This window comes from Ochlerotatus camptorhynchus, unplaced genomic scaffold, assembly GCF_037179485.1.
Source record: "Ochlerotatus camptorhynchus isolate MF236.1 unplaced genomic scaffold, CSIRO-AGI_Acam_v1.1 ptg000251l, whole genome shotgun sequence".
NCBI classification, from domain to species: domain Eukaryota; kingdom Metazoa; phylum Arthropoda; class Insecta; order Diptera; family Culicidae; genus Ochlerotatus; species Ochlerotatus camptorhynchus.
The window spans coordinates 4,161,401-4,185,188 of NW_027040741.1; the positions used below are offsets into that span (position 1 = coordinate 4,161,401).

Below are 23,788 nucleotides of genomic sequence, written 5' to 3' on the forward strand. Positions count from 1 at the left end.
TGGCAGAGGGGGATTAATTTTACCTCAATCTCGCATGACGCAATTAATGGATGCTCCTCAATAAATTCGACACTTTAATACTGAAGCCACAATTCAATTAGGGAGGATATCGAGTTAAGCTGAGTTGAGACAAGGCAAGTCAATTGATCAACTCAGTTGAATTCAATTGGCTTGAAAAGTTGAGCCTGGTTCAACTTTTTTCAATTCAAGTGAGTTGATCAAGTCAGTTGAATGGCATGGTTTACACGTTCAATTCGCATTCAAGTCAGTTGAATTCAACTGACTTGCCCTATCTAAACCCAGCTTTACGGAAGATGTAATGTTATAGAAAATGAACTTGTACCTGGCAGGGACGATACCATCTTCAAGAGTACATGCTCATACTTTGCCAAGTTTAATAACCCCATATTAATTATCGAGTTTGGGAGACCAGACTGTAGTGGTATTTATCAATCCACACTGCTTTAGTTTTACCAGAATTTATACTCTAGTTTTTATTGAAGCTGTAGTGTAGATTACTGGAACATATTTGAAACCTGAAAATTCATCACTTTAATCTTCTTCCTCATCTTCTTCTCCTTTCATTGCCCATAGATGCTCTATTAGGTCATTCCTCAATTGAAAGTGCTGGTTAGTATCATGAACAGCTTTGTACCGCGACAAAAATGTCTCAAATTTCTCCTGATTTTCTGGACCTATCCGATGGATGTCAGCTGTAATTTCATCGATGTTGCTTTCAGGGTTCGCTTCACAGATCGTTGGATCATCTTTTTCATTTTCAATGATCATGTTATGGATAATAATGCAAGCTGTAATTATTGATTCCAAGACATCTTTTTGCCAGAGCCTAGCCGGTGTTTTAATGATTGCGAACCGCGACATCAATACACCAAACGCTCGCTCGACATCCTTCCGGGCAGACTCCTGCATTTGTGCGTAGTGCTGAGAATATGAGAAAATAACATGTATCAGATGTATCAGAGTCTAATTTTTCTTTGATAAAATTATATTTAAAAAATCCTTGTTACCTTCTTTTTTAGTCCAACTGGAGAAGAAATTGTCTGTACCAATGTTGCTAGTGGTGGGTAAATACCATCTGCAAGATAGTAGCCAACGCTGTATTGTCGCCCGTTTACTGTGTATTTAGCAAGTGGAGCTCTGCCATTGTATATCTCCGAGAATAATGGAGAGCGGTCAAGAACATTAATGTCATTATTTGAACCTGGCATCCCAAAAAAGGCATGCCAGATCCAAAGATCGTAACTTGCTACTGCTTCCAGAACGATTGTTGGTTTTTTCTCTTTTCCGCGAAACTGGCCGGCCCATGCTGTAGGGCAATTCTTCCATGTCCAATGGCAGCAGTCTAAGGATCCTAGCATTCCAGGAAATCCACGACTCTTTCCAACACGCAACAACCTCTCCACATCGTCAGGTTTTGGGTAGCGTAGGTACTCGGGGCCGTAAATACGAACAGTGGTTTCACAAAACTCCACAAGAGATTTCAGCGCTGTTGTCTCTGCCATCCTGATGTATTCATCTACAGCATCCGCTGGCATGCCATATGCAAGCTGACGGATTGCGGCGGTGCATTTTTGAAGGCCAGTTAATCCTAGTTTACCAGCCGCATCTCGCTTTTGCACGAAGTAAGGATTCGCGGCTTCTATTTCTGCAACAATCTTTGTAAACAAGTTTCGGGACATTCGAAACCGCCGCCGAAACTGTGAATCACTATACGTGGGATTCTCGGAGAAGTAATCATGAAACAGTCGCTCAGCTCCTAGATGAGCACCTCTGTTGATATTCGGTTTTTTTCCAGGCCGAGATCCTCCAGCTCGATTTTTCTCGTCTTCTTCCAAAGCCCTTAACAACAGTTCATGTGACTGGTAAACATAATGATTTACAACTTCAATGTCTTCCTCGTCACTTAAAACGATGGAATCAGCTGCTCCAGGGAAACAATCTGCCGTCAATGCATTTGGAATATTCATGATATAACTACACAACTATTGCACATCGATCGACTGATAAAAATGAAATATTACATCAATATGACGATGTTCTTCGTGGGTATGTATATTGTTTTGAGTTTTAGCAATACACGATGAAAAGACATTACTCAAGTCACTAAACTCAAAATATGCATTACCGGTGGAAGAATGGGGTGCTAAGCTAAAATAGCTACCTAGATGGAGCCTTATTATAGGGATAGAGATAGCGCCTCCCGTGGCGGTGCTCTTATGATCGGGAGTAAAAAAATTCAAAAAAATCTCTTAATAGTTCTTCAAAGTGACTTTAGTTATCCTGAAAATCTAAAACCAGTCCAAGGGTCAGGAAATCTTATTGTTTTCGAAGAGAGGACGTGGTATATTTTTTTCAGGTTTGCTCAACTAAATTCATGGGATTTTCCCAGTGACTTCAAATTCCCGCTTTTTCCGGTTTTCCCGGTTCACTGGTCACTCTGCATTTCACATATGAAACACTTGTTTTTCATCCCAATATATTTGTATTGCCTTGAGCACATTTTGAGACTCAGCTCCGTAAGAAAATTATTCCGGATAATATGCTTAAATAAAAGCTAATTAACGGACGGATTTCTCCTGTGGGAAATAGTAAAAACAACGCACTCATCTCCAAAATTCTGTAAGTTAATTCCAATTTAACAATAGCAACCCGGTTTACAATGAAGACCTAGAATACTTAATACAGCCACTTTATGATGTCAAAGCAATGCATGTATATGTATCTTTGAATCATTATTCAATCACAAAAGTGCTACTCCAAGCAATAAAAAAAAAACCTCCCAAGCAAGACCTTTATCCTAAATTTTCATTCAGTTAGTTCTCTGAGCTAATCAAGCTGTTAAGAATACAATAAAAAACATTAACTAGAAGTATACAGAGAAAAAAAAATCATTATCTTTACTTAAAGCTGGGTTTAGACAAGTTAAGTCAATTGATCAACTCAGTTGAATCATAGAGGTAACTCTAAGACTAGAAGGTCCCGAAATAACGTGCTCAACTTTTTGGCTCAGCTCTAGTACGCTCTTCGGTCCCAAGCTAATCGATTCACCCCTTGAAACATGGGAAAAAACCAATAACCCCTCATTTTATCTGTCAAACTTTCATAGCGAATCAAAACAAACATTGTGTAGTAGTAGAATTTCGACTAGAATGGGGTACGTTTATCGTTTGCTTGGGACTAATAGGCTAGTCAAGTAGTGAGCCAATTTAAAATCGTTAGTTTCGTATTGATTGTTGGTTGAATTCAACTGACTTGAACGTGTAAACTATGCCATTAACTGACTTGAATTGATAATAGTTGAACCAGGATTTACTTTTCAAGCCAATTGAATTCAACTGAATTGATCAATGACTTGCCTTGTCTAAGCCCAGCTTAACTCTTAATCATTCTTGCATTTACTCAAAAACGCTCAGGGGATTGATTTTTGTTGGACACAGCTGGATCGAGCAAATGAAGTTGAAAACCATCCTCAAACTACAACGAGTAATTAAGTTGTTTGAAACTAGCGAAGTCAGCCATACTTATTTATATCATTGGCGTAGCTAGACAATTTATCTGGAGGGGGCCTAGATAATTCTAGAGGGGGGCCTAAATAATTCTAGGGGAGGGAGCTGGCCCCCCTGGCACCCCCATTAGCTACGCCAATGATTTATATGTTTCTGTTTTAAAGAAATATTTCCCTGACTTTGAATGAAATTCCCAGACAATCCGTGATTTTCCAGGTCCAAAAGAAATTCCCTGATATTCCCTGATTTTCCTGGTTTTTTTCAGGTACTCGACACCCTGAAGCAGCTCCTTTTGGTTGGCGGCCTCCACAAATGAAGAGGGCTGCGCACACCAGTGGTTCTACCATCCGGGCTACCGTTCGTTTATGGTATTTGTTTATAAGGGGTTCTATGGGATATAAATAGATACAAACAACCACACATTAATTCAAGCATTTCATAATAACTCTGAAAAGTACACAACACAGCCTCACAGGAAATCGACTCGATATTTTGTTTTGATTAGTGAAAAAGTTTATATCAAAGCTGTTAGCAATTACAATTACAAAACATCTTTCTTTATTTCAATGTTTAACATTATGCAAACAATGAAAATGAATAAACTTTTACTACCTTTCCCTTTAAACTGAAGCACTGTACTTCATAGCACAGAAGTGACGAGATGGAACGAAAATAATAACACCAGACAAAGTTGCAGAAAATATTTTTGACGCAATATAAACACCCGTAGAACCCAACGCATCCTGACTGCCCTCGTGATGGTGGCCAACCAGACCGAGGTAACTTGTCTGAGCATGTGTAAAATAGCACATAATTCATAATTCATCCCCGTGTCCGTTGTTCATGTGTTCACTGCTTCTGGGCGTCATGGTTACTGTTCTCATCCACATTATTACCGCAACCCTCCGCCGTTCAGAGAATGGTTCGTCGTGCAGGGATACGGTTTGGTATGGAGAGAACAGAGCGCATATTATAATAACACATTGCGGTGGAAAATTTTCCCGGTTTTGGAAGTCCAGATAGTCAATATTGGAATTGTGATGAAGGTTTGCACTATACTTCAAATTGAGGAGCTAAATTTTCAGGTAATATTTACTTATGTATTCTACTATTCAATGCAATGTTAAATTTTTTCTACGAGTATCAGGGGAAACAACGGAACATTCTAGTGACAGTTGACCATTACTCTGACTTTTTCTAGCAACATATTCTCGGAGATTTATATCGATCTTCCATTATGGAACCTTGTAAATCTAATTTTGCTGGTCACTATACACCTCAATTATGAATAATTAGTAATGTTGAGTTTCCTCATGCCAGAAACTAAACCACAGAACAAAAAGCCGATTTTGAGAGGTTCAGTGTAGGAAAAGTTCACCAAAACTCACTATGACTCGCGAACTTTTCCCTTGGTGAACTTCGCGAAATATCGCGATCTTTTCCAACGCTGGAGAGGTTAAGCATTAATTTTCATGGGCTAAAATAATCTTCTCATAATATATAGGTCAAATTTCAACTTCTTTGGTCTTGAAATCACACCATCACATCACGAAAAACTTCGAAGATCATCAATCCTTAGAAAGCAAAAGAGACCTCTCAATGTTATGTACAATGCCAGAGTAAATGTTGTCCTGTGATTATAAATACCTAATAAATAGCTTAACTAAAATGAAAAATAATCATTAATAAAATATATGTAAAATTGAGGAAAAATTTGCGTTAAATAAAAGCACGTTAAATCAAGTAAAATCGAGGGTGCGTACAATCGATGTATACCTGTAGTTCGAGTGAGTTTTAAAATCGGTGTTCCCATAATCTTGTCTTAAACTTATAATACAGCATTTTTAACAAATATTATAAATGGAATTCTAAAAATCTATTTTTTATATCATTGAGTGCCAGCTGCCATCTACCAGAAAAGGTTGAAGAATAATGCGAAGCAGCGAATCGATTACTCCAGCTAGCAATCATCAGCGAATGGTGCATACATTACCCCACCTGAGCTTTCTGTTTCTCCAGGTGAGCTTACGAATGGTATATGTCCCGCCGAAGTCCGGCAGGATACTGCACCAAATTTGAATGAGCTTTCTTGGTTACAGTGTAATGAAGATATCAACCTTTGCCGCACATCTCTTAACGACAACGCAATCATCACCTCGGCCGATGACGTCAACCACTCAGGAGCGGCCTTCCCTGTTCTTCCAGGTAAGGCAAACACTGGTATATGTCTCGCCGAAGCCAGGCAAGATGCTATCACGAAATTGAATATTGTTCCCACGTTCCAGCCCGCTGTCGACTCAGTACAAACCTCTGCTAACACAACGCCCTCTGATGACATTGAAGATATCAACATCACTGTAAACACCGCGCCTTTCGGCACTGGGGATTTTTGTGCATATCACTCGGTTGCACTTCCTGTTTCACCAGGTAAGCTAAACAGTGGTATATGTCCCGCCGAAGCCGGAAAGGATACAGCACAATCTCTGAATAGTAACCACCTATTTCAGCCTGTCCGAGAAGAGTCCACCATCTCTTTGTTTCAGCCTACTACTACCACCTGCGACGTCGAAACCCACGAAACTGGTCGCCCACGCTGTGTTATTCGTACCGACAACATCGTAAGCTTCTACTACCAGAACGTTAGGGGCCTCAGAACCAAAATAGAAGACTTCTATCTCGCTGTCTCGGAGATGGAGTACGACATCGTTGTTCTCACAGAAACCTGGTTAAACAACGAGATCTCATCGCCTCAAATCTTTGGGCCACAGTATCAAGTGTATCGTAAGGATCGCGATCCCATACGATCTGGTAAGACAAGAGGTGGTGGGGTACTAGTAGCTGTGCATACTCGATTGAGCTCCAACATTTGTTCTGTCGCAGTGGATGCAGATATAGAACAGATTTGGGTAGTTATAGATGCAGGAGCTAGGCATATTTACGTAGGGTCCGCTTACATTCCTCCTGATCTGGCAGGCAACGTGAACATTATTAGTAAGTTCGTTGAATCAGCTGATAGAGTTCTAAACTCGGCTCAAGAGCTGGATTTGCAAATGGTATTTGGAGATTTTAATCAACCTTCACTTGTATGGTACCCAACCCCGGATAGATTTTCCCTTACGGATCCCCACGAATCTTCGTTTTCACAATCCAGTATTGCTCTACTTGACTGAATGACAGTACTTTGTTTAAAGCAGTTGATTTCGATAAAAAATGTAGGAAACAAAACTTTAGATCTTTTGTTCGTTAACGCAGACACCAGACCATTATGTGACGTCTCTGAGCCCCCTGAACCACTAACAAGCGTGGATCAATCCGCATCCGCCATTCCAAGTTCTACTGCCCACCAGGTTTGAAGAACTAAACGACGACAGAGAGTTCAACTTCAGTAAAACTGACTTTGCCGCTCTGAATCTGGCTCTCTCTTCCATCGACTGGTCCCGACTGTATGAGTCTGTTGACGTTAATGAAGCAGTTGATGTGTTCACCATCACCTTGCACCAGTTGTTCCGTGAACATGTCCCTCCACCACGTTCTCGCCCATCACCGCTATGGTCAAATAGCCATCTCCGACAACTCAAACGTGAGAGAGCAACAGCACTGAGGAAATACTCGAGGGACAAGAACCCCTTCTCCAAGAGAAATTTCTGTGTTGCTAGTAACAGGTACAAAAAGTATAATCGCTTTTTGTATGCTAGACATGTTCGTCGGCTTCAATCAGATCTCAAAGAAAACCCGAAAAGATTCTGGACGTTTATTAACAACAAAAGAAAGGAAAATGGCCTTCCAACGAACATGTTCCTGGGAGACGAATCCTCTGACTCTGTTGATGGTATATGTAACCTGTTCGCTGAAAACTTTGCAAGCGTATTTGACGAACTTATGGTGGACGAAGATCAAATAAGAATTGCTCTTTCGGATGTTCCAGCGAATGCTCTCAACTTCCGCGTAGGTGACATCGCAGATACGGATGTGCTCACAGCTCTGAGGAAAATGAAGCCTTCGGTGTCAGCTGGACCAGATGGAATTCCTGCTACCGTTCTGAAAAAATGTGCTGAGAATGTCTGTGGGCCGTTGAGATTTATCTGCAATAAATCACTTTCAGACTCTGTATTTCCCGGTAAATGGAAGGATTCAATGATGTTCCCGACGTTCAAAAAAGGAGACAAAAGAGATATCGCAAATTACCGTGGAGTAACATCATTGTGTGCTGGGTCGAAGCTGTTGGAGATACTGGTGTACAACATGCTAATTCGTGCTGCTAAGATGTACATATCACCAGATCAACATGGTTTTTTTTTCCAGGGAGGTCCACTGCCACTAACTTGATTCAGTTCACATCTAGCTGCCTTCTAAGTATGCACGATGGTCATCAAATGGATTCCATTTATACGGACTTAAAAGCCGCATTCGATCGTGTCAATTACCGAATCCTGCTCGCAAAACTCGAACGCTTAGGAGTTGACACTCGGTTTGTCAAATGGATGGAATCTTACCTTGTGAACCGTCGTCTTTGCGTGAAACTTGGCACTTTTGAGTCGCACACTTTCAGCAACAGCTCAGGAGTTCCACAAGGAAGCAATCTTGGACCACTGTTAATTTCCCTGTTTTTCAACGATGTCGGCTCTCTCCTACCAGACGGGTGTAAAATCTTGTATGCAGATGATCTAAAATTGTACTTGATAATACGATCTATAGAAGACTGCCAGAAGCTTCAACAGTATATTGATCTCTTCGAAGGCTGGTGTGACAGGAATCATCTCGTTATAAGTGTGAAAAAATGTGCCGTGATATCTTTCACCCGCAAGAAATCTCCAATCTGCTGGCCATACACGATTCGTGGAGAAGCATGGGAAAGAGTCACAAGCATCAGGGATCTTGGAGTGGAGCTTGATTGCAAAAAATCTGGGATTCATCTTCCGCATTTCGAAAGAGTTTCGCGACCCGTACTGCTTACGATCACTGTACTACTCCCTTGTACGTTCCGGGCTGGAATCTGCTTCTGTCGTGTGGAGTCCTCACCACGAGGTCTGGATAAAAAGGATAGAAGCAGTTCAATCACGATTCGTAAGATGAGTGCTCCGGTTCCTGCCTTCGAATAACCCAAACGATTTACCACCGTACGAGAGTCGCTGTCGCCTGCTAGGAATGTCAACTCTGGAAAGCAGGCGAAGCCAACAGAAAGCAGTATTTGTTGCGAAGCTGCTGTTAGGAGAAATTGACGCTCCCTACATACTCTCTCGAATAAACCTTGGTATTACGCCCAGACAACTCCGTCAACGGCAGATCTTGAGGCTTAACTTTCAGAGGACCGATTATGCTCAGAATGAACCTATTAGTGTGTTGAATTCAACCAAGTTTTTTATCTATTTGATTTCAATGTTAGTATTAATGTTTTCATTCAACGACTTCGATCAATGCTATAGTGTTAAGGGTGCCTAGTGTAAGTTAATTCGTGTAGACCGTGGTTTGTCCGATGAATAGTAATAATAATAATAATAATAATAATAATAATAATAATAATAATAATAATAATAATAATAATTATAATAATAATAATAATAATAATAATAATAATAATAATAATAATGACTGACTGATGCAAAATTTGTCAAAATATCGGGTGCTGATAAGCCTCCCAAAATTAGAACTCATTTGGTAAGAAACTGACATGGCACAATTAATTTGAAGTTTATATGGAAATTAATATGAGGGAACAATGTTTTTAGTTCATGTCCACACAATTCACCATATAACCTTGCTTAAAAAAAAAATTATAATCGTAGGAACTTTTCTCAGCTACAAGTTTGTTGAAATGGCGCCGCCGGTGGTGTAGTGGTAAGCGTGATTGCCTCTCACCCCAAAAGGTCCGGGTTCAATCTCAGTCGGTGCCATCGGGATTTTTTTAGGCTTAAAATCTTTGGTTGATCCCCGGTTCATGAGCTGATGGGTCGATAGGTAGAGTCCAGGTGTGAAAGCTGCCTCCCTGGCGTTGGTAGTACGAAAAACAAGATCGACGGAAAACAAATCAGGGAAAAAAATAATATTAGTGCTTCTTGCGCGTAGAATAGAGCACAATATTCATGGCTACTATGTCATACTGCAAAATATAGTGTTGCCCGCAAAACAGCTGCTTGATCATGCCTTAAGATTATCAATCACTTTAACAATTAATGACTATTTTAATTGATGTTTAGCTTAAAAACTATTTTCTACAAAGTTGTAGCTGAGAAAATTTCCCGCAACTGTCATGGATACCAAAATTTATTAAGTGGAATTAAATGGAATATAACCTTTTTTGCTGTTTTATTTAAGCATTCCGCTAACAACCCAATTTTATTACTTCATTATGATGGCTACCAAGCCTTTGGGATTTTCATTATTTGAGAGTTGTATAGATTTTTCTCCTTTAGTTTACTTATATCTTTGGTTTTTATTAGTTAGGTAGGTTCCGATTCAACACATTGTAGTTTCATTTTTATACCTGTGATCTTGACTTTTTTACCTAGGAGATGAGTACTTAAGGGGGTTAGATTTTGATAAGTTCTTTAGTGGGAATGACACTGATGAAGACTGCACATTGTAGTCGAAATACGTATCTGTCATGGGTACCAAAATTTATTAAGTGGAATTAAATGGTAGATAACATTTTTTTGTTGTTTTATAGTACAATAAAGAAAAAGACTAGAAGACAATGAACAAAATTTTTGGATTTCCCATAGTAATTTCCATATAAACTTCAAATGGTTTGTGCCAAGTCAATTTCTTACCAAATGAGTTCAAATTTAGAGAGGCTAATCAGAACCAGGTTTGGAACCGTTTGAGTAAGTAGTCTGGAGCGGAAATGTCAAATTTTGCATCAGTCTATTGTACATAATATTGATAATATATTTTTCTAACTTCTTCACAATCCATAGGGAAAAAAATATTTCAGATTATAACTTACAGATGACCAACCAGTAGGGCTGATTAGATTGACCATCACCGCAGAATAAAACGACATCTGAAGCCAATACAAATGCATAAATGTTTTTTTTTTTAAACACTACCAGAGGCGATATATTAATGTCACTCGATGGGTTCTATATTTTTTCGATGGATTCACTTCTGACCTCTTGTTGTAAAGCAGGTTGCTTGCTTATTCTAGGTGAAGTCCTACATTGTTCTTCACAGCCTCTGGCAATCTGTAGACAGCAACAAAGCCAGAAGAGAAAAGAGCTCCCTAGCATGTGGCCATGCCTGCATAATGTGTAGGTATTCATACTAGCCACCAGCTGAAGACTGTGAGGCATCGTACTGTTTCACGCAGTAGTGATAATGGTAGCAATAAACAGAGTCACACAATGTTTTATGCTCTTATTACCCCCGGCTGTTGGTGGAAATTTTCTACAACAGTTTTTGCTGGGCTTCGGAAGCTGTAGTTTGACACTACTGGGCAAGAGTGAGCCGGAGAGGGTCGGAGCTGAGAGCAGAAGGGTGGTTCCATCAAATTATACGATTCTCATATGTGTGAGTGGTGTGGGAGATTGGGTTTGCCTCGAGTCTGTCGTTGGCAGTGAAAATGGAGAAAATCATGGTAGAAATGCGGTAAACCCCAGGACCCTAAAGTAGGAAAGCTTATGAAGCGAAGAATTCCTGCAGATGCACCCGATATGGGAGGATTTCAAGGGTTCCCCGGAGAGGCAGAACGCAGAAGGAGGGCTAAACCATCAGCAGCTAGTCGTCAGGAAAAGGCATGTAGTGCAGCTTGTTCGGTGGCAAGGAAACAAAAAGAAGAAGAACAGATAGCGAGAGCATGTCTAGTACAGATGCTGCTAATTCTAAGCTCGTCGAAAGTGATGCTGGTGCATGTGGCGGTTAACCCAGGCCACAATTAATAGCATGCGGTGTTAAGCAGCTGTGATGCTGGAAATGCAATTGAGGGAGGGTATTGATTTTTCCCGTGTATATTTGTTTAAAGTCAAACAAGGCAAACATATTGTCTGGAACATAAAGATTTTCTTTCATTTTTTTTGATTCAAACCAAATTTTTACTAAAACCAAATTTCACTCCTGTTATTATTTCGCACAAAATGACGAGAGCTTTCTCCAATCTAAAGGTATGTCTCAGAGAACACCACTTTGGAAATTTTGATTTACTCACTAGGTCACTTTCACCTTAATGCACCTAATTCCGTGCAGTTTTATTCATCTGGATTTTGAACCCTATGCTGGTTCTCAATTCACATGAAAGCCTTGTTACACTTTAAGGATACTATTTTTCATTCTAAGGTTCGGAAAATGATCGATTCTGTATCGTAAATCGTCAATTATTTAATTATTATATTGAGCCAGTCAATTACAGAATCGAAAAATTCAGATGCTATATAACTTTAGGCGTTAGCCCCATGGATAATGATCCAAATATGATCAAATTATTGAATATTACTAGCTGCCTAAGCAACGCGACGGATTCCGACGGATTGAACCCACTGGCAATCGAAGCTTTGATCGGCAAGTGATCACTGCCGTGGGGATACTGGATTACATTCCACGTGCAATCCAACGATATTGAATTAGAGCAAAGTGTGAGGTCTAATCTGCTACCATTCGAGGATGGACCAGCCAAACGTGTTACTTCTCCATTGAAAAGAATTATCATGTTGAAGATGTCACAGAGATCGTATATCTGAGTAGAACGGTTGTCATCATGTACTTCCCCCAGCCTGTGCCGTAGGAATTCAAATCTCCCATGGTTGATGGTGCAAGAAGTACCATTCATATATCTGAAAGCTGTTTTTGACTCTAGGAGGAATATAAAAAGAAGCAATACAAAGGCTCTTACCTCATTCCTCGCCGATAGCTTGAAGTAGCCGGACGTAGTTTGTTCGTGTCTCCGTTGCAGGTATTGGTTTCGTAGCCGGTGGAGTTTTTTTTTCCCACCATAGTGGTTTTTTTATATCGCGCGTTTTACCTACCGTGGACGAAGTTCAGTGCCCAAGGCAACCGCAGTCAGCAGAGGAAGTAGCCACCTTTAGCGACGCTATAGGTGGACTATCATCTCACCGTCATCATCTCATCACCACTCCAAAGCAGCAAGCAACAACAACAAAGCAGCAAACGGAGTGGCTGCACCAGCTCACACAGCCGGCACCGGCCGGTGTTAAGTATACTATACAATAGTCTTCTCTAGCCCATTGCCGCGCTTTTGTTATTGAATTTTGCGCGTGGCTTTGCCCTCTCCCCTGATAGGGTTGTGAGGGCTATAGTGGTGCAACTTCTTGCAACTAATAAAAAGTTTTTTTTTTTTTTTTTTTTTTTTGATAATTTTGTTATTGTTTTGTTTGGTTGTTCATACACTGGGCAACAAAATATTAACAACTAGTAGTTAAGTAGATTAATTGGTGAAGGTTTTTTGAAGTATTTTTTTTTTCCTTTTTGAGCGGTTGTGCACCGCGTTTGCGCAACACTTATGGCGTCTTCAGATACCTACGTTGCGCGAACTAGATACTATCAACCGTCTTCGAAAGGACCATGGGTTGTCTTTTTTCGGCCTAAAAATAAACCTTTGAAAACTCTCGACATTTCGAGAGACTTGCTGCGTAAGTATCCGGGAATCTTGGTACATAAAGAGAGATTCAATAAACTGCGTGTAGAAGCACCGACTTATGATGTGGCAAATAAAATTGCTGAACATGAGCTGTTTAGTGTTGAGTACAACATCTACATCCCTTCTCGAGATGTGGAGATAGAAGGTGTGGTCTCCGACGCGAGTCTGAGTGTCGAGGATTTGAAACGAGCATCGGGTTGCTTCAAAAACTCGAAAATCGGTCAGCAGGTACAGATACTGGATGTTAGGCAACTGCATTCAGTATCTTTGCAAGATGGCAAGACAGTTTATCAGCATTCAGACTCGTTTCGGGTGACTTTCGCTGGTTCAATTCTCCCAAACTTTGTCAAAGTTGATGGTGCTTTTTTTCCGGTGCGGTTGTTTGTACAGAGGGTATATAATTGTACCAACTGCAAAAGGCTGGGACACTCAGCCAGCCATTGCGGCAACAAAACTCGTTGTGGCAAATGTGGTGAAAACCACAAAGAGGATTCTTGCCACAAAGAATCAGTAAAATGCGCTTATTGTGGCGAGAATCCTCACCCCTTGCAGGAGTGCCCGATGTACAAGCAGCACTCCGATAAAGTGCAGCGTTCAATCTCTGGACGCTCCAAGCAGTCATATGCACAAATGGTGAAGGCTGCATCAGCCGTCCAAGATGAAAATCAATTTTCGATTTTGTCAGCTGAAGAATCGGACTCTGACTCATCCGATGAGGGTGACTCTACGGTGGTACACGCACCTTTGAAAACGAACGGATCCTCAAAACGAAAATGCTCCTCCCCGAAAGTGCGCCGTAAGAAAACTAAAGTCACTCCCAGAGGATTGCAAAATTCCCAGGGTAATGGGGATGAAAAAATTAAATCGAAGGCTCCTACTGCTCCACTTCCTGGCTGCAGTAAGGATTTTCCGCCATTACCCAACAAAGAAAAGAAAAACAAAAAAGCTGCTCCTCAAACTTCTCAAAAGAAATCCAAGTCCGAACGCGGTTTGCTAGCTTTTTCGGACATTGTGGAATTCATATTAAACATGTTCAACATACAAGACCCTCTTAGAAGCTTAGTTTCTGCCTTGCTTCCAACATTAGAATCATATCTTAAGCAATTGACTGTTTCATGGCCCCTCCTTGCATCAATCATATCTTTCGATGGATAATTCGTCGAACGAGGTTGAAGATATGATCACTGTGCTACAGTGGAACTGCCGTAGTCTAGTGCCTAAACTAGACTCGTTCAAATTTTTACTTCACAATTCTGATTGTGATATATTTGCTCTCTGTGAAACATGGCTTTCTTCCGATAAAGAACTCAACTTCCACGATTTTAACATTATTCGCCTGGATAGAGACGATTCTTATGGAGGAGTACTTTTAGGGATCAAAAAGTGCTACCCTTTCTACAAAATTTCCCTTCCTGCTCTATCAGGCGTCGAAATCGTTGCTTGCCAAATAAATGTGAAGAACAAAGATCTTTGCATAGCTTCAGTATACGTTCCACCAAGAACCTCCATTAGCCGTAGTCAACTCTGGAATCTAGTTTCGATTCTTCCATCCCCAGTATTAATTCTGGGTGATATGAACTCCCATGGTACTGGGTGGGGCGATCTATATGACGACAATAGAGCGGCTATTTTTTACGATTTATGTGACGATTTCAATTTGACTATTTTGAACACTGGTGAAGCGACACGTATAGCAAAACCTCCGGCTCGAGAAAGCCGACTCGACCTATCTTTGTGTTCAAGATCGCTATCATTGGATTGTCAGTGGAAGGTTATCAATGATCCCCATGGTAGCGATCATTTGCCAATCATCATTTCAATAAAGTGTGACCCTCACTCTGCAGAACCATCTCGGGTTCCATTTGATCTTACAAGGAACATCGACTGGCAGAAATATGCAACGGCGGTGACAATCGGTGTCGAATCAATAGATGCGCTTCCACCATTGGAAGAATATCGATTCCTAGCCGATTTAATTTACAAAAGCTCACTGGAAGCACAAAAAAGAAAAGTTCCAAGTGCACCCTTTAAAAGGAGACCAGCCACACCTGGTTGGGACGAAGAATGCACAAAATTGTATGTAGAAAAATCTGATGCTTTCAAAGCTTTTCGTAGACACAAAACCTCCACATACTTCGAGGAATATTCAAAGCTTGAGACAAAGCTGAAACAATTAATCAAAGCAAAAAAACGCGGTTATTGGCGCAATTTCGTCGAGGGACTCTCACGAGAAACCTCAATGAACACCTTGTGGAGGGTGGCTCGCAACATGCGTAACCGCTCATCTTTCAATGAGAGTGAAGAATACTCCAACCGATGGATATTCGATTTCGCTAAAAAGGTCTGTCCGGACTCAGTTCCAGCACAAAATATTCTTCGAGAAGCGTCTCCTAGCGGCGGCTCTCTGGATAGACCATTCTCAATGCTGGATTTCTCTATGGCTCTTCTTTCATCGAACAACTCCTCACCGGGAAGCGATATGATTAAATTCAATCTTCTGAAAAATCTCCCAGATATCGCTAAAAGACGCTTGCTAGACTTATTCAATTCCTTACTAGAAAACAACATTATACCGCCTGAATGGAGACAGGTCAAAGTAATAGCCATTCGAAAACCTGGCAAACCAGCGTCTGACCATAACTCATACCGTCCGATTGCCATGCTTTCGTGCATTAGGAAATTGCTGGAGAAAATGATCCTTCGGAGACTCGATCAGTGGGTCGAAACAAATAATTTGCTATCAAATACACAGTTTGGGTTCCGCAAGAGCAAAGGAACAAACGATTGTCTAGCGCTGCTTTCCACAGATATTCAACTGGCCTTTGCACACAAGGAGCAATTGGCTTCAGTATTCTTGGACATTAAGGGGGCTTTTGATTCAGTTTCCATTGAAATTCTGTCAGACAATCTGCACAGATGTGGACTTTCTGGAATTTTAAATAATTTCTTGTACAATTTGTTGTCAGAAAAGCAAATGAACTTTTCCCTTGGACAACTGACAACTTCCAGAATTAGCTACATGGGCCTGCCCCAAGGCTCATGTCTCAGCCCTCTTCTTTATAACTTTTACGTCAAAGATATCGACAACTGTTTGGCAGAACAATGCACGCTAAGACAACTTGCAGATGACGGTGTGGTTTCCGTAAGAGGTCCACATGCCGTGGACTTGCAAGGACCATTGCAAAATTCCTTAGATAACTTGTCTTCTTGGGCTATGAATCTAGGGATCGAATTCTCGCCGCAGAAAACTGAACTGGTAGTGTTTACTCGAAAGCGGTACCCAGCCCAAATGCAGCTTAATCTTTTGGGCAGAAACATTACCCAATCATTGTCTTTCAAGTACCTTGGGGTCTGGTTTGATTCAAAGTGCACTTGGAATGCCCATATTACGTATTTGAAGCAAAAATGTCAGCAGAGGATCAACTTTCTCCGTTCAATTTGCGGCACATGGTGGGGTGCTCATCCGGGAGACCTCATAACGCTTTATAAAACAACTATTCTCTCTGTTCTAGAGTACGGCTCTTCCTGCTTTCTCTCGGCAAGAAAATGTCACCTAATAAAATTGGAACGAATTCAATATCGTTGTCTGCGTATTGCTCTAGGCTGTATGCACTCAACGCATAACATGAGTCTCGAGGTTCTGTCAGGAGTAACACCCCTCCAGAACCGTTTCTGGGAGCTCTCTCTCAGAATACTAATCAAATGCGGAGTGACGAACACACTTATAATTGCTAATTTTGAAGAAATTCTTGGGCTGAACACACAATCTCGATTTATGAGAATCTACCACCACTACATATCATCAGATATGTGTCTTCCTTGTTATACTCCAGACCGTGTTCACTTCACCAATTGCAGTTCCTCAATTGAATATGATCTGACCATGAAACAAGCAACTCATGGGATTCCCGATCAACTTCGACCTATTATTATTCCGCGTATTTTTACTGAAAAGTACCAACAAGTCAATTGCATGAAAAGATATTTTACAGACGGGTCCCGTCTCAATGGATCCACTGGCTTCGGTGTCTTCAATGAAAACTCTAGCGCCTTCCGCAAACTTCAGGAACCTTGTTCCGTTTTTGTTGCTGAGCTGGCAGCAATCAACTTCGCATTGGGGATGATTTCCAACATGCCCGCAGACCATTACTTCATCTTCACGGATAGTCTCAGTTCGATTGAGGCTATTCGGTCGATGAAACAAGGTAGGCACTCATCTTATTTCCTTTCAAAGGTAAGGGAGCAGATGTGTGTGCTGGTCGAAAGATCATATATGATTACCTTTGTATGGGTCCCCTCACATTGCTCAATTCCAGGCAATGAGAAGGCGGACTCTCTCGCAAAGGTGGGCGCGCAGGAAGGCGAATTGTATGACAGGCAAATTTCACACGATGAATTTTACCATTTAGTGCGTCAGAGTACCCTTTCGAGTTGGCAAACCGATTGGGACACTGGAAATCTTGGACGGTGGTTACATTCAATTATTCCTAATGTTTCTTCGAGAGCGTGGTTTAAAGGCTTGGGCTTAAGTCGTGACTTCATTCGCGTGATGAGTAGACTTATGTCCAACCACTACTCGCTAGATGCTCATCTCAATAGAATAAACCTCGTGGACAGCAACATCTGTCGGTGTGGAAATGGTTACGATGACATCGAACACGCAGTTTGGCAATGTACGGATAATGACGCCGCCAGAGAGCGACTTTTGAATACCCTCGAGGCCCAAGGAAGACAACCCTATGTTCCTATCAGAGACGTGTTGGCAACCCGTGATCTCTGCTATATGCAGTCCGTTTATGTTTTTCTTCAAATGTCTAGTATAAGAATTTAATTCCTTTTGTCTTTTGTCTCTCTTTATTAGTTTTTGTTTGTCTTGTCCCTCCGTCTCGATGAGTCTCATCGTCGCCCACTGGTCACCCACCATAGCCGGTCGAACTCCGGACGAAGCTAGAACAGCACTACCGTTCATACTGGCGACAACGCTCTGATGAGACAACGAAACCCTACCCCAAGCTCCTCCCCTGATCCTATCCTTCGAAAATGTACCCTTCTAACCTCGAGTAAGCCGCGAGTAATCGGCCCAACTCCTACTAGACATAGAATTAAGTGAATTTTGTTACACACAGTGAACAATGAATTATCGGCTCCGTAAAGCTAACGCGATTGAGCCTTCCAAATAAACGAACTAGATAAAAAAAAAAAAGGCTCTTACCTTCAAAATAGCCTAACATGCGACAACTTCTATACCTAGGAATTGTGGAAGATTCACTTTATAGAAAGAATGGCACTTTCTAATCCTCAAAGGTACCCCTCCTCCACGCGAATCCTCACGATCCAGTCGAATAATGTTAAAATCATAAAAAAAGGAAGATCGATATCTGAAGAGAGCAAAGTTTCACAAAGAGCAAATGCATCACAATCATTGTGAACTAAAAACATAAAAGTTTTTAATTTAGGAATAAGCCTTCATCAATTCCACTGTAGAACAGTGATCAAATCCCCGACCTCATTTGGAAATTCATCCATCGAAGGAAATGATTGCTGAAAGAAGGGGCCACTTCAATGTCAATTGCTTCAAGAGGGTCTTCACAGTAGGAAGCATTGCCAGAGCAGTGTTTTTTAGAGGATCAGAAATATTAAGATCAACCCAGATGAGGAGGGGGCTTTTGTTCATAAATTGATGTTTTGGATGTCCCCAGGAGAGGAGGAAAATTCTGATTATTGCCAGTTCTACGGAAACCAGAAGGAGTTGAAACTAACTTTGCTCCACCACTCGTTGATTTGGGCAAGCTGATTTGAGATTCCTGATAAACGACTATTCGCGAATGGATGCGTCTTCGTTTCCGTAAAGAAACTTCCGGAAAATTGAAAAAAGTTCCCTCCTCAGTCAAGGCAGAGTCAGACTCGTCATCTGACAAAAGAGCGAAGGGGTTTGCGTCGTTTGTCGATGGCTTGACTGTCTTAAGCATTGTTGCAAAATACCGCCTGGAATGTTCCTTAAGAGAGCGTTCAAGTTTCTTCCAGCGGCGCCGGTGGTGTAGTGGTAAGCGTGATTACCTCTCACCCTAAGAGGCCTGGGTTCAATCCCAATCGGCGCCGCCGGGATGTTCTGAGGCATAACATCTCTGATCACGCCTTAGGGAAGTAAAGCCGTTGGTCCATGAGTTGATGGGTCGATAGGTAGGGTCCAGGCGTGGGAGTTGCCTCCCTGGCGTCGGTAGCATTGGTGCTCAGCACGGAAAACAAGATCGACGGAAAACAAACCAAAGGAAAAAAAAAATAAAGTTCCTTTTCGCGCTGTTTGTACATCGGGCAAGACGAGAGACCATGAGCAGGAGTTCCATTCCAGTACACGCATTTATGGACAGACGCCATCCTCATGCTTCTTCCGCATTTAGAACAGCGTGCCTTACTGCCGCAGTAAGAGGCCGTATGTCCCGACTACTTACAATGTTGACAGTTCATTACACGGGGAACGAAGAAGTGCACAGGAAGTCGAAGTTTACCCAGATCTATGTAGTGAGGAAGGGCTGAACCAGAAAATATCACACGAAACGAGTCTGTGGGGTTAAAAATCTTTTTACCCTCGCTGACAAACACTGAGCCCAGTTCTTGGACAGCCAGTAATCTTCCCTGGGGGAAGCATAGGGTTCTTGAAACGGCCATCCACCTGCATCTTTAAGATCTCGGGGGTCAGACTCACTTCGGTGACCACACCTTCGATCTCCGCCTCACGAGCTAGGATGTACACTCTTGTGATGTACCTACGCTCTATACTCGAGCGAAAAGAGCTGAGAGACAGCAATTTCGTAAGCTTTTGTTGTTTTAGTTTTTGCGTTCCAATACACCGGTGTGGTGCTGGTGATACACTTTGCACCGAATAAACGAACGATTGCGGTGTAGCTTTATAGGTGTGTGTGATATCAGGTTCATCTGTCACTGTTAACTTTCTGCCGCTTAGGATTGGGCGATCTTCTGAGAAAGATCGATCTTGACGGATCGATCATCTATTTGGCTCTAGAATCGAACCACTGATTAAATCGGTACCAAAGAATCGATCTTTGGTAGATCGATCTTAGGCCGCGGCCAGGGTAGACGCGACACGCGATGCGACTCATACAAGGAAAAATAATAAATAATAAGATTCTTTTGAATTGGTCGCGTCGCGTCGCGAATCGCGTCTACCCTGGATGCACCCTTATGGTTTTTATTTCAATTTCCCTTTCTGACGTTTATTACTCGCACAATTGCGTAGTTCCATTTTCAAGTGCTTAGTTTGCTATCCTCACTTTCGAACTATGTATACGCTTGTTTGCGTTGGTTCCCCAAGAAATTCTTGAAATATTTTTTTTAATTTCATTAAATGTTGTCGTGGCGGTAAGGAGCAATGAGTACAGGAGGGAGGTAGCGAAAACCTTCAAATGTTGTTGTATTCATAAATATCGGAAATGCAAATAGTGACGCCATTGTAGGGAGCGATGTTGATGTTGACGTTATGTTCCGTAAATTTACCTCGCATTCTGGGGTGAGAGTAAATCGTGTTTTCGATGTAAATACAATTACAAAATTTAACACCTTTTGTTTTTTGAAGATCGAAATGATCGAAAGAAGATCGATTTTTTCGATCTTTTCGTGGACAAAAAATAGATCCGAAAAATCGGAAATCTGGGTGAAAAATATCGATCTTCCAAAGATCGATCCAAGATCGCCCAATCCTACTGCCGCTTGATAAAATTTATTGTTTTTCTCGTTTTGTGCGGAATTATAGTTTCGATTGAGGAGGAAAAATGTTCGGTTTCCAGATTAATTTGGAGGATTACCACCTGGAAGTTATCCACGACGTTACCGCATACCAAGAAGAACCAGGTTATTTATTTCTACAACAAAAGCCAGTAAGTGAATATGGTCAATAATGTTGTATTATTTTGCATATATTGTAGTTCTTATGCCACTTGGAAAGACAAAGCTCTTTCATGAAGGAAATGGCTCTGAAAGTGACAATTCAGAAGTTTTTTGTAAACAAACCTGCCCACAAAAACCAACTTTTCCCTTTTCGATGATATTGTTGGTTTACGTGTGGGCAACCTTCGGTTGATGAGGAAAGGACCTATAAAAATGTGTTTACCAAAAGCTCTTGACTTATGTTTGGCGGTTATAGACCGTGAATGACTGCCCGGTAAAATTGATCCGGGTAGTCTACAGTGGAGTTCTGGAGTCTCTACGTTTAGTAGCATTACTGCCACTTGCGGTACCAAATTCATCTATGGACTCCTTTTTATGTTTTAGCACAAGTCGTTAAGGTATTCTGCCGTGGCGGAGTATTACGGAGTCATGACGACAGTATGTTGCCTCCAACATCCAACGCACACAATCCATGTGACGAGGATGCTTTTCTAGCAGATTATTACGGATTATCGGTGGCTCCTCCATCCCTTTTAGTCAATCGAAGTCATGACCAGCATGCGTTGCCTTCAGCATCCAATGCACACAATTCATGCCACAGGACGCTACATTTTCCATTTGACGCCGACAATCCGAGTGGTAATGATGCAGATCAATCACCGTCTGCCCGTTATGTTTGCTGGACTGATGGTTAGACGAAACTTATGCTAACGCTGTATCGTACCTATTTGGACCAAATTGGTCCGTTGAAAAAATATAGAACAAAAAGCAATTGTGCCGGCGCCGGTGGTGTAGTGGTCAGCGTGACTGCTTTCTCACCCCAATGGGTCTGGGTTCAATCCCAGTCGAGGTCGGTGGGATTTTTCTGAGGCATAAAAATCTCTGGCCACGTCTTCTTTCGGAAGGGAAGTAAGTTGGTCCCGGCCCGTGTGTGTTGAATGGGTGCGATATCCTACGCAGGTATGGAAGCTGCCTTCCTGCACATTCGGAAATCGATGTCCGTCGGTGATTGGCACTAGATTGTGAACAGAGCCCGACGTTAAATAAAGGAAAAGAAAAAGTAATTGTGGTAAACGATTCGTAAAGAAATTAAGTCCACGTTAAGATTGGAAATCACCGAAACACAAATTGATAACCGTTTCAAGACCATTTCGAGACGGCATAAAAAAACATCACTGGGTCTCTGAATGATTTCTGCTTTTGAAAACGAGTTTCAAAGCATTGCGTCTATAGCCGATTCAATTGAGAGGTTCGGATGGATGCATCCTTTATATAAATATGTCAAGAACCGACCGAATTCACGGTCTTGCAGCGTCTCAACAATGCAATCGATGATCTTCAGGCCTTCGGCCAGAGCAAGCATAACTTTGTCAGCGATCAGTTCATCCGACTTATAATCGATGTTCAGATCCTTCAGCACAGCTGGTGAAGTTTCACCAGTGAATGCACCCTTTGCAATATTGTAACAGTTTTTAAACACAAAACCAACACTGTCCGGGGGCCTCCCTTAGCTCAGTCGGTAAAGGCGCAGCTACAAAGCAAGACCATGCTGGAGGTGACTGGGTTCGATTCCCGGTCCGGTCTAGGATTTTTTTGGGTTGGAAAATTTCTCGACTTCCCTGGGCATAGAGTATGATTTTACTTGCCATACAATTATACTAATGCAAAAATGGTAGCAGGCATCGAAAGCTCTCAATTAATAACTGTGGAAGTGCATCTAGAACACTAAGTTGAGAGCACGCAATAAGCTAATATGCCATAAGCAATAAGCTTGAAATGCGAAGAAGAAGAAGAAGAAGAAGAACACTGTCCGGCAGCTGGGAGCAGGCCAAGGTCAGATAGGGGGCCGGGAATCCAACGACGATCTCGATGTTAGCTTCTAGTGTTAGCAGTGGTCAAGTTTTTGCACAGCTCGGGGATGCTGATCATCTTCCAGTTGCCACCAACATAGAACTTGTGACTCATTTTGACGTAGGACTACGTCTTTAATTTCTACACCGGGGGTCACATTAAAAAAAAACCAAATTCAGACATGTAACGAAAAATCCCAAACACGGATGTAAAAAAAGAGCGCAAATCGAATACACGGCACATTGAGCATGCTCACATGAGCGAGTCCAATGTTCGGTTCACCGCTCACTATTTCACCAATGAAAGGAAGGGAGGAGAAAAGCAGCGATAATAAAAACGCTTGCCAAATCGTTTTCTTCATCTGAAATGAAGGCCGCGATAGGTCAACACTTCGTCAGCTCTCATAATCTCGGACAAAACATCGTCAGCCTTCACAAAGCTGAGGTTACTGAAATCGCAACCAGCCTCCATCAGATTCCCAATATTTTTTCCGAGGAATCCGAGATTACGGCTGACGAACTGTTGGCTTATATCAAAACTTCCAAAAACATGAAGGCCCCAGGTTTTGACAACTTTTTTTTTTATATCTATTAAGGAGACTTTTAGCCTTGGGCTGGCTCGACAACATCCTGAATCTGGAGCTCAAGCACTTGAGTTCCAGATTCTACAACCATCTGGCACCGACTTTCAATCAGTGCCTCCGACTTGGCTACTTACCCTCGTGCTGGAAGTTAGCTAAAGTCATCCCCATCCGGAAATCTGGGAAGGATCCTTCCTCTCCTTCAAATTACCGACCCATCAGCCTTCTCTCAGGGTTGTTCAAGCTTTTCGAAAGAGCAGTTTACAGCCGGCTTCTAACATCTGCCGAAGAAAACAACATCTTACTCGAGGAGCAGTTTGGTTTTCGAAAAGGTCGATCAAC

General features: G+C 41.7%; 1 protein-coding gene and 1 pseudogene across 1 annotated transcript in view; both read right to left on the bottom strand.

Annotated features, from left to right (window-relative positions):
• Positions 1–23,788, bottom strand: part of klg (klingon) — a 468,581-nt gene that overhangs the window by 119,813 nt on the left and 324,980 nt on the right. The window lies entirely within an intron of this gene.
• Positions 860–22,980, bottom strand: LOC135704934 (triosephosphate isomerase-like; annotated as a pseudogene).